Genomic DNA, 12,500 nt, shown 5'->3' on the forward strand with positions numbered 1-12,500 from the left:
CATCACAGCGTGTCAAAACACAATACACCATCACAGCGTGTCAGAACACAATACACCATCACAGCGTGTCAAAACACAATACACCATCACAGCGTGTCAGAACACAATACACCATCACAGCGTGTCAGAACACAATACACCATCACAGCGTGTCAGAACACAATACACCATCACAGCGTGTCAGAACACAATATACCATCACAGCGTGTCAGAACACAATACACCATCACAGCGTGTCAGAACACAATACACCATCACAGCGTGTCAGAACACAATACACCATCACAGCGTGTCAGAACACAATACACCATCACAGCGTGTCAGAACACAATACACCATCACAGCGTGTCAGAACACAATACACCTCAACATTCCCCACCACCACCGAAAGAAAGGTGTCCCGGTACAGAGTGTCCCACTCCCGGTACAGTGTCCCACTCCCGGTACAGAGTGTCCCACTCCCGGTACAGAGTGTCCCACTCCCGGTACAGAGTGTCCCACTCCCGGTACAGAGTGTCCCACTCCCGGTACAGTGTGTCCCACTCCCGGTACAGTGTCCCACTCCCGGTACAGTGTGTCCCACTCCCGGTACAGTGTCCCACTCCCGGTACAGAGTGTCCCACTCCCGGTACAGAGTGTCCCACTCCCGGTACAGAGTGTCCCACTCCCGGTACAGAGTGTCCCACTCCCGGTACAGTGTGTCCCACTCCCGGTACAGTGTGTCCCACTCCCGGTACAGTGTGTCCCACTCCCGGTACAGAGAGGTGTCCCACTCCCGGTACAGTGTCCCACTCCCGGTACAGTGTCCCACTCCCGGTACAGAGTGTCCCACTCCCGGTACAGAGTGTCCCACTCCCGGTACAGTGTGTCCCACTCCCGGTACAGTGTGTCCCACTCCCGGTACAGTGTGTCCCACTCCCGGTACAGTGTGTCCCACTCCCGGTACAGTGTCCCACTCCCGGTACAGTGTCCCACTCCCGGTACAGTGTCCCACTCCCGGTACAGTGTCCCACTCCCGGTACAGAGAGGAGTCCCACTCCCGGTACAGAGAGGTGTCCCACTCCCGGTACAGAGAGGTGTCCCACTCCCGGTACAGAGAGGTGTCCCACTCCCGGTACAGAGAGGTGTCCCACTCCCGGTACAGAGAGGTGTCCCACTCCCGGTACAGAGAGGTGTCCCACTCCCGGTACAGAGAGGTGTCTCGCTCCCGGTACAGAGAGGTGTCCCGCTCCCGGTACAGAGAGGTGTCCCGCTCCCGGTACAGAGAGGTGTCCGGCTCCCGGTACAGAGAGGTGTCCGGCTCCCGGTACAGAGAGGTGTCCGGCTCCCGGTACAGAGAGGTGTCCGGCTCCCGGTACAGAGAGGTGTCCGGCTCCCGGTACAGAGAGGTGTCCCGCTCCCGGTACAGAGTGTACCACTCCCGGTACAGAGGTGTCCCACTCCCAGTACAGAGAGGTGTCCCACTCCCGGTACAGAGAGGTGTCCCGCTTCCGGTACAGAGAGGTGTCCCGCTCCCGGTACAGAGAGGTGTCCCGCTCCCGGTACAGAGAGGTGTCCCGCTCCCGGTACAGAGAGGTGTCCCGCTCCCGGTACAGAGAGGTGTCCCGCTCCCGGTACAGAGAGGTGTCCCGCTCCCGGTACAGAGAGGTGTCCCGCTCCCGGTACAGAGAGGTGTCCCGCTCCCGGTACAGAGAGGTGTCCCGCTCCCGGTACAGAGAGGTGTCCCGCTCCCGGTACAGAGAGGTGTCCCGCTCCCGGTACAGAGAGGTGTCCCGCTCCCGGTACAGAGAGGTGTCCCGCTCCCGGTACAGAGAGGTGTCCCGCTCCCGGTACAGAGAGGTGTCCCGCTCCCGGTACAGAGAGGTGTCCCGCTCCCGGTACAGAGAGGTGTCCCGCTCCCGGTACAGAGAGGTGTCCCGCTCCCGGTACAGAGAGGTGTCCCGCTCCCGGTACAGAGAGGTGTCCCGCTCCCGGTACAGAGAGGTGTCCCGCTCCCGGTACAGAGAGGTGTCCCGCTCCCGGTACAGAGAGGTGTCCCGCTCCCGGTACAGAGAGGTGTCCCGCTCCCGGTACAGAGAGGTGTCCCGCTCCCGGTACAGAGAGGTGTCCCGCTCCCGGTACAGAGAGGTGTCCCGCTCCCGGTACAGAGAGGTGTCCCGCTCCCGGTACAGAGAGGTGTCCCGCTCCCGGTACAGAGAGGTGTCCCGCTCCCGGTACAGAGAGGTGTCCCGCTCCCGGTACAGAGAGGTGTCCCGCTCCCGGTACAGAGAGGTGTCCCGCTCCCGGTACAGAGAGGTGTCCCGCTCCCGGTACAGAGAGGTGTCCCGCTCCCGGTACAGAGAGGTGTCCCGCTCCCGGTACAGAGAGGTGTCCCGCTCCCGGTACAGAGAGGTGTCCCGCTCCCGGTACAGAGAGGTGTCCCGCTCCCGGTACAGAGAGGTGTCCCGCTCCCGGTACAGAGAGGTGTCCCGCTCCCGGTACAGAGAGGTGTCCCGCTCCCGGTACAGAGAGGTGTCCCGCTCCCGGTACAGAGAGGTGTCCCACTCCCGGTACAGAGAGGTGTCCCACTCCCGGTACTGAGAGGTGTCCCACTCCCGGTACGGAGAGGTGTCCCGCTCCCGGTACAGAGTGTCCCACTCCCGGTACAGAGAGGTGTCCCGCTCCCGGTACAGAGTGTCCCACTCCCGGAACTGAGAGGTGTCCCACTCCCGGTACTGAGAGGTGTCCCACTCCCGGTACGGAGAGGTGTCCCACTCCCGGTAAGGAGAGGTGTCCCACTCCCGGTACTGAGAGGTGTCCCACTCCCGGTTCTGAGAGGTGTCCCGCTCCCGGTACTGAGAGGTGTCCCGCTCCCGGTACAGAAAGGTGTCCCACTCCCGGTACAGAAAGGTGTCCCACTCCCGGTACAGAAAGGTGTCCCACTCCCAGTACAGAAAGGTGTCCCACTCCCGGTACGTATAAGTGTCCCACTCCCGGTACGTATAAGTGTCCCACTCCCGGTACGTATAAGTGTCCCACTCCCGGTACGTATAAGTGTCCCACTCCCGGTACATATAGGTGTCCCACTCCCGGTACATATAGGTGTCCCACTCCCGGTACATATAGGTGTCCCACTCCCGGTACATATAGGTGTCCCACTCCCGGTACGTATAGGTGTCCCACTCCCGGTAGGGAGAGGTGTCCCACTCCCGGTAGGGAGAGGTGTCCCACTCCCGGTACGGAGAGGTGTCCCACTCCCGGTAGGGAGAGGTGTCCCACTCCCGGTACGGAGAGGTGTCCCACTCCCGGTAGGGAGAGGTGTCCCACTCCCGGTAGGGAGAGGTGTCCCACTCCCGGTAGGGAGAGGTGTCCCACTCCCGGTAGGGAGAGGTGTCCCACTCCCGGTAGGGAGAGGTGTCCCACTCCCGGTAGGGAGAGGTGTCCCACTCCCGGTAGGGAGAGGTGTCCCACTCCCGGTAGGGAGAGGTGTCCCACTCCCGGTAGGGAGAGGTGTCCCACTCCCGGTAGGGAGAGGTGTCCCACTCCCGGTAGGGAGAGGTGTCCCACTCCCGGTAGGGAGAGGTGTCCCACTCCCGGTAGGGAGAGGTGTCCCACTCCCGGTAGGGAGAGGTGTCCCACTCCCGGTAGGGAGAGGTGTCCCACTCCCGGTAGGGAGAGGTGTCCCACTCCCGGTAGGGAGAGGTGTCCCACTCCCGGTAGGGAGAGGTGTCCCACTCCCGGTAGGGAGAGGTGTCCCACTCCCGGTAGGGAGAGGTGTCCCACTCCCGGTAGGGAGAGGTGTCCCACTCCCGGTAGGGAGAGGTGTCCCACTCCCGGTAGGGAGAGGTGTCCCACTCCCGGTAGGGAGAGGTGTCCCACTCCCAGTGGGGAGTGGGGCACCGGTGGGGAGTGGGGCACGGAGAGGTGCCCCACTCCCGGTACGGAGAGGTGCCCCACTCCCGGTACAGAGAGGTGCCCCACTCCCGGTACAGAGAGGTGCCCCACTCCCGGTACAGAGAGGTGCCCCACTCCCGGTACAGAGAGGTGCCCCACTCCCGGTACAGAGAGGTGCCCCACTCCCGGTACAGAGAGGTGCCCCACTCCCGGTACAGAGAGGTGCCCCACTCCCGGTACAGAGAGGTGCCCCACTCCCGGTACAGAGAGGTGCCCCACTCCCGGTACAGAGAGGTGCCCCACTCCCGGTACAGAGAGGTGCCCCACTCCCGGTACAGAGAGGTGCCCCACTCCCGGTACAGAGAGGTGCCCCACTCCCGGTACAGAGAGGTGCCCCGCTCCCGGTACAGAGAGGTGCCCCGCTCCCGGTACAGAGAGGTGTCCCGCTCCCGGTACAGAGAGGTGTCCCGCTCCCGGTACAGAGTGTCCCACTCCCGGAACTGAGAGGTGTCCCACTCCCGGTACGGAGAGGTGTCCCACTCCCGGTACGGAGAGGTGTCCCACTCCCGGTACGGAGAGGTGTCCCACTTCCGGTACGGAGAGGTGTCCCACTCCCGGTACGGAGAGGTGTCCCACTCCCGGTACAGAGGTGTGTCCCACTCCCGGTACAGAGGTGTGTCCCACTCCCGGTACAGAGGTGTGTCCCACTCCCGGTACAGAGGTGTGTCCCACTCCCGGTACATATAGGTGTCCCACTCCCGGTACATATAGGTGTCCCACTCCCGGTACATATAGGTGTCCCACTCCCGGTACAGAGAGGTGCCCCACTCCCGGTACAGAGAGGTGTCCCACTCTCGGTACAGAGAGGTGTCCCACTCTCGGTACAGAGAGGTGTCCCACTCCCGGTACAGAGAGGTGCTCGATCGATCCACTCTCGGTACAGAGGTGTCCCACTCCCGGTACAGAGGTGTCCCACTCCCGGTACAGAGAGGTGCTCCACTCCCGGTACAGAGAGGTGTCCCACTCCCGGTACACAGGTGTCCCACTCCCGGTACAGAGAGGTGTCCCACTCTCGGTACACAGAGGTGTCCCACTCTCGGTACAGAGGTGTCCCACTCCCGGTACAGAGGTGTGTCCCACTCCCGGTACAGAGGTGCCCCACTCTCGGTACAGAGAGGTGTCCCACTCTCGGTACACAGGTGTCCCACTCCCGGTACAAAGGTGTGTCCCACTCCCGGTACAGAGAAGTGCCCGACTGTCGGCACAGAGAGGTGTCCCACTCCCGGTACAGAGAGGTGTCCCACTCCCGGTACAGAGAGTCCTGGACCGAATGTCCCCCTCACACTGGACCAAGGGGAGGGGGAAGGGGGGGGGATGCGGGGTCGTCCAGTCGATGGAGTTTTGTAGTAATTAGCAATTAGCAATTAACCTGCCTGTTATGTACCCGGGCCACTGGCCCAAACTGTTTCTATAATTAATGCGATTATTTTTATTTAATATTTTTACCTTGAAAAACTTGTAGTTAATTTCAGTGGGTGGAAATTGTGAACTGAAGTGGCTGATGTTGAGGGTTGATGTTGGGGGCTGGAGTGGTTGATGTTGAGGGCTGTAGTGGTGGATGTTGAGGGCTGGAGTGGTGGATGTTGAGGGCTGGAGTGGTTGATGATGAGGGCTGGAGTGGTAGATGTTGAGGGCTGGAGTGGTTGATGTTGAGGGCTGGAGTGGTGGATGTTGAGGGCTGGAGTGGTTGATGTTGAGGGCTGGAGTGGTGGATGTTGAGGGCTGGAGTGGTTGATGTTGGGGGCTGGAGTGGTTGATGTTGAGGGCTGTAGTGGTGGATGTTGAGGGCTGGAGTGGTGGATGTTGAGGGCTGTAGTGGTGGATGTTGAGGGCTGGAGTGGTGGATGTTGAGGGCTGGAGTGGTTGATGATGAGGGCTGGAGTGGTGGATGTTGAGGGCTGGAGTGGTTGATGTTGAGGGCTGGAGTGGTGGATGTTGAGGGCTGGAGTGGTGGATGTTGAGGGCTGGAGTGGTGGATATTGAGGGCTGGAGTGGTTGATGTTGAGGGCTAGAGTGGTGGATATTGAGGGCTGGAGTGGTTGATGTTGAGGGCTGGAGTGGTGGATGTTGAGGGCTGGAGTGGTTGATGTTGAGGGCTGTAGTGGTGGATGTTGAGGGCTGGAGTGGTGGATGTTGAGAGCTGGAGTAGTGGATGTTGAGGGCTGGAGTGGTTGATGTTGAGGGCTGGAGTGGTGGATGTTGAGGGCTGGAGTGGTGGATGTTGTGGGCTGTAGTGGTGGATGTTGAGGGCTGGAGTGGTGGATGTTGAGGGCTGGAGTAGTGGATGTTGAGGGCTGGAGTGGTGGATGTTGAGGGCTGGAGTGGTGGATGTTGAGGGCTGGAGTGGTGGATGTTGAGGGCTGGAGTGGTGGATGTTGAAGCCTGGAGTGGTGGATGTTGAGGGTGGATGTTGAGGGCTGGAGTGGTGGATGTTGAGGGCTGGAGTGGTGGATGTTGAGGGCTGGAGTGGTGGATGTTGAGGGCTGGAGTGGTGGATGTTGAGGGCTGGAGTGGTGGATGTTGAGGGCTGGAGTGGTTGATGAAGAGGGTGGATGTTGAGGGTTGGAGTGGTGGATGTTGAGGGCTAGAGTGGTGGATGTTGAGGGCTAGAGTGGTGGATGTTGTGGCCTGGAGTGGTGGATGTTGAGGGCTGGAGTGGTGGATGTTGAGGGCTGGAGTGGTGGATGTTGAGGGCTGGAGTGGTGGATGTTGAGGCCTGGAGTGGTGGATGTTGAGGGCTGGAGTGGTGGATGTTGAGGGCTAGAGTGTTTGATGTTGAGGGCTGGAGTGGTTGATGTTGAGGGTTGGAGTAGTTGATGAAGTGGGCTGGAGTGGTTGATGAAGAGGGTGGATGTTGAGGGTTGGAGTGGTGGATGTTGAGGGCTAGAGTGGTGGATGTTGAGGGCTGGAGTGTTGGATGTTGTGGCCTGGAGTGGTGGATGTTGAGGCCTGGAGTGGTGGATGTTGAGGGCTGGAGTGGTTGATGAAGAGGGTGGATGTTGAGGGCTGGAGTGGTGGATGTTGAGGGCTAGAGTGGTGGATGTTGAGGCCTGGAGTGGTGGATGTTGAGGCCTGGAGTGGTGGATGTTGAGGGCTAGAGTGGTGGATGTTGAGGGCTAGAGTGGTGGATGTTGAGGGCTAGAGTGGTGGATGTTGAGGGCTAGAGTGGTGGATGTTGAGGGCTAGAGTGGTGGATGTTGAGGGCTAGAGTGGTGGATGTTGAGGCCTGGAGTGGTGGATGTTGAGGGCTGGAGTGGTGGATGTTGAGGGCTGGAGTGGTGGATGTTGAGGGCTGGAGTGGTAGATGTTGAGGACTGGAGTGGTGGATGTTGAGGGCTGGAGTGGTTGATGTTGAGTGCTGGAGTGGTTGATGTTGAGGGCTGGAGTGATTGATGTTGAGGGCTGGAGTGGTTGATGTTGAGGGCTGGAGTGGTTGATGTTGAGGGCTGTAGTGGTGGATGTTGAGGGCTGGAGTGGTGGATGTTGAGGGCTGGAGTGGTTGATGTTGAGGGCTGGAGTGGTTGATGTTGAGGGCTGGAGTGGTTGATGTTGAGGGCTGGAGTGGTTGATGTTGAGGGCTGGAGTGGTCGATGTTGAGGGCTGGAGTGGTTGATGTTGAGGGCTGGAGTGGTTGATGTTGAGGGCTGGAGTGGTTGATGTTGAGGGCTAGAGTGGTTGATGTTGAGGGCTGGAGTGGTTGATGTTGAGGGCTGGAGTGGTTGATGTTGAGGGCTGGAGTGAGTGTTCACGTGTTCATTATACTGTGTTCACGTGTTCATTATACTGTGTTCACGTGTTCATTATACCGTGTTCACGTGTTCATTATACCGTGTTCACGTGTTCATTATACCGTGTTCACGTGTTCATTATACCGTGTTCACGTGTTCATTATACCGTGTTCACGTGTTCATTATACCGTGTTCACGTGTTCATTATACCGTGTTCACGTGTTCATTATACCGTGTTCACGTGTTCATTATACCGTGTTCACGTGTTCATTATACCGTGTTCACGTGTTCATTATACTGTGTTCACGTGTTCATTATACTGTGTTCACGTGTTCATTATACCGTGTTCACGTGTTCATTATACCGTGTTCACGTGTTCATTATACCGTGTTCACGTGTTCATTATACCGTGTTCACGTGTTCATTATACCGTGTTCACGTGTTCATTATACCGTGTTCACGTGTTCATTATACTGTGTTCACGTGTTCATTATACTGTGTTCACGTGTTCATTATACAGTCTCTACATATTTCCTACGTTCTTAAAATATCTTTAACATCAGATAATTAATTCAGTTTATTAATATATTAAGACTCGTGTACTTGTAGGGTGTCTGGCCGGGTCAGGTGGGCCCCTCACTCTCCTCTCTCACTCATACTCCCTCACACACCTGCTGCTTCTCTCTCTCCTCCCTCACACACACTTTCCGCCCTCACACACCTGCTTCTCTCTCTCCTCCTCACACACACTTTCCGCCCTCACACCCTCACACACCTGCTTCTCTCTCTCCTCCTCACACACACTTCCCTCCCTCACACCCTCACACACCTGCTTCTCTCTCTCCTCCTCACACACACTTCCCTCCCTCACACCCTCACACACCTGCTTCTCTCTCTCCTCCTCACACACACTTCCCTCCCTCACACCCTCACACACCTGCTTCTCTCTCTCCTCCTCACACACACTTCCCTCCCTCACACCCTCACACACCTGTTTCTCTCTCTCCTCCTCACACACACTTCCCTCCCTCACACCCTCACACACCTGCTTCTCTCTCTCCTCCTCACACACACTTCCCTCCCTCACACCCTCACACACCTGCTTCTCTCTCTCCTCCTCACACACACTTTCCTCCCTCACACCCTCACACACCTGTTTCTCTCTCTCCTCCTCACACACACTTTCCTCCCTCACACCCTCACACACCTGCTTCTCTCTCTCCTCCTCACACACACTTCCCTCCCTCACACCCTCACACACCTGTTTCTCTCTCTCCTCCTCACACACACTTTCCTCCCTCACACCCTCACACACCTGCTTCTCTCTCTCCTCCTCACACACACTTCCCTCCCTCACACCCTCACACACCTGTTTCTCTCTCTCCTCCTCACACACACTTCCCTCCCTCACACCCTCACACACCTGTTTCTTTCTCTCCTCCTCACACACACTTCCCTCCCTCACACCCTCACACACCTGCTTCTCTCTCTCCTCCTCACACACACTTCCCTCCCTCACACCCTCACACACCTGCTTCTCTCTCTCCTCCTCACACACACTTCCCTCCCTCACACCCTCACACACCTGCTTCTCTCTCTCCTCCTCACACACACTTCCCTCCCTCACACCCTCACACACCTGTTTCTCTCTCTCCTCCTCACACACACTTCCCTCCCTCACACCCTCACACACCTGCTTCTCTCTCTCCTCCTCACACACACTTCCCTCCCTCACACCCTCACACACCTGCTTCTCTCTCTCCTCCTCACACACACTTCCCTCCCTCACACCCTCACACACCTGCTTCTCTCTCTCTCCTCCCTCACACTTCCGCCCTCACACCCTCACACACCTGCTTCTCTCTCCCCTCCTCCCTCACTCTCCCTCACTTTTCCTCCTTGCCCAGTTTTGTGTTGTATAAGTATTAAGATATAAACAATAAGAACTCATGAAAGAATGCGAGAAAACATCGCCTCTTTTATGGAGTTAAATTAGATTATAGATTGTGGATTTGATTATAGAGATTTACAATGAACACTGCCTGTTGGGACGATATAATCTGCTTCCTGTCGCTGCCTGAACCCTATCACTCTCATGCAAGCATTGGACTAAATAGTTATCTTGAGGTTATCTTGAGATAATTTCGGGGCTTTAGTGTCCCCGCGGCCCGGTCCTCGACCAGGCCTCCACCCCCAGGACGCAGCCCGTGACAGCTGACTAACTCCCAGGTACCTATTTACTGCTAGGTAACAGGGGCATTCAGGGTGAAAGAAACTTTGCCCATTTGTTTCTGCCTCGTGCGGGAATCGAACCCGCGCCACAGAATTACGAGTCCTGCGCGCTATCCACCAGGCTACGAGGCCCCCTTTACGAGGCGAGTTACTCATATATGTGCTCTGATTAACATATGTGCTGTGCCAGACTTAGAGTGTGTGCTCTGATTACCGGCCAGGCCGTTAACGAGGCAGTTAACGAGGTGTCTAACTACCCATATGACTATTGAGCTGACTTGTTCCGAGTTCTGGTTAACCACTGAGACGCTGACCTAGCTTCTTTCACTCTCCAATTACCGAGAGTGATATTAAGCTGCTAAGGCTTGCACTCTAGTTAATTAATTGATATATTAGTTTGTTTATTGGTCAAATATGCAGCTGAGTAAGTCTGTGGGATTGGTTAGTTTCCTGCGGCTGTCAGTATGTGCAGCACTGTTAGTGTGTGCAGCACTGTTAGTGTGTGCAGCACTGTTAGTGTGTGCAGCACTGTCAGTGTGTGCAGCACTGTCAGTGTGTGCAGCACTGTCAGTGTGTGCAGCACTGTCATTGTGTGCAGCACTGTCAGTGTGTGCAGCACTGTCAGTGTGTGCAGCACTGTCAGTGTGTGCAGCACTGTCAGTGTGTGCAGCACTGTCAGTGTGTGCAGCACTGTCAGTGTGTGCAGCACTGTCAGTGTGTGCAGCACTGTCAGTGTGTGCAGCACTGTCAGTGTGTGCAGCACTGTCAGTGTGTGCAGCACTGTCAGTGTGTGCAGCACTGTCAGTGTGTGCAGCACTGTCAGTGTGTGCAGCACTGTCAGTGTGTGCAGCACTGTCAGTGTGTGCAGCACTGTCAGTGTGTGCAGCACTGTCAGTGTGTGCAGCACTGTCAGTGTGTGCAGCACTGTCAGTGTGTGCAGCACTGTCAGTGTGTGCAGCACTGTCAGTGTGTGCAGCACTGTCAGTGTGTGCAGCACTGTCAGTGTGTGCAGCACTGTCAGTGTGTGCAGCACTGTCAGTGTGTGCAGCACTGTCAGTGTGTGCAGCACTGTCAGTGTGTGCAGCACTGTCAGTGTGTGCAGCACTGTCAGTGTGTGCAGCACTGTCAGTGTGTGCAGCACTGTCAGTGTGTGCAGCACTGTCAGTGTGTGCAGCACTGTCAGTGTGTGCAGCACTGTCAGTGTGTGCAGCACTGTCAGTGTGTGCAGCACTGTCAGTGTGTGCAGCACTGTCAGTGTGTGCAGCACTGTCAGTGTGTGCAGCACTGTCAGTGTGTGCAGCACTGTCAGTGTGTGCAGCACTGTCAGTGTGTGCAGCACTGTCAGTGTGTGCAGCACTGTCAGTGTGTGCAGCACTGTCAGTGTGTGCAGCACTGTCAGTGTGTGCAGCACTGTCAGTGTGTGCAGCACTGTCAGTGTGTGCAGCACTGTCAGTGTGTGCAGCACTGTCAGTGTGTGCAGCACTGTCAGTGTGTGCAGCACTGTCAGTGTGTGCAGCACTGTCAGTGTGTGCAGCACTGTCAGTGTGTGCAGCACTGTCAGTGTGTGCAGCACTGTCAGTGTGTGCAGCACTGTCAGTGTGTGCAGCACTGTCAGTGTGTGCAGCACTGTCAGTGTGTGCAGCACTGTCAGTGTGTGCAGCACTGTCAGTGTGTGCAGCACTGTCAGTGTGTGCAGCACTGTCAGTGTGTGCAGCACTGTCTGTGTGTGCAGCACTGTCTGTGTGTGCAGCACTGTCTGTGTGTGCAGCACTGTCAGTGTGTGCAGCACTGTCAGTGTGTGCAGCACTGTCAGTGTGTGCAGCACTGTCAGTGTGTGCAGCACTGTCAGTGTGTGCAGCACTGTCAGTGTGTGCAGCACTGTCAGTGTGTGCAGCACTGTCAGTGTGTGCAGCACTGTCAGTGTGTGCAGCACTGTCAGTGTGTGCAGCACTGTCAGTGTGTGCAGCACTGTCTGTGTGTGCAGCACTGTCAGTGTGTGCAGCACTGTCAGTGTGTGCAGCACTGTCAGTGTGTGCAGCACTGTCAGTGTGTGCAGCACTGTCAGTGTGTGCAGCACTGTCAGTGTGTGCAGCACTGTCAGTGTGTGCAGCACTGTCAGTGTGTGCAGCACTGTCAGTGTGTGCAGCACTGTCAGTGTGTGCAGCACTGTCAGTGTGTGCAGCACTGTCAGTGTGTGCAGCACTGTCAGTGTGTGCAGCACTGTCAGTGTGTGCAGCACTGTCAGTGTGTGCAGCACTGTCAGTGTGTGCAGCACTGTCAGTGTGTGCAGCACTGTCAGTGTGTGCAGCACTGTCAGTGTGTGCAGCACGGTCAGTGTGTGCAGCACGGTCAGTGTGTGCAGCACTGTCAGTGTGTGCAGCACTGTCAGTGTGTGCAGCACTGTCAGTGTGTGCAGCACTGTCAGTGTGTGCAGCACTGTCAGTGTGTGCAGCACTGTCAGTGTGTGCAGCACTGTCAGTGTGTGCAGCACTGTCTGTGTGTGCAGCACTGTCAGTGTGTGCAGCACTGTCTGTGTGTGCAGCACTGTCAGTGTGTGCAGCACTGTCAGCAGACGCAGCACTGTCAGCAGACGCAGCACTGTCAGCA

This window comes from Procambarus clarkii, chromosome 62 (assembly GCF_040958095.1).
Source record: "Procambarus clarkii isolate CNS0578487 chromosome 62, FALCON_Pclarkii_2.0, whole genome shotgun sequence".
Classification (NCBI taxonomy): Eukaryota; Metazoa; Arthropoda; class Malacostraca; order Decapoda; family Cambaridae; genus Procambarus; species Procambarus clarkii.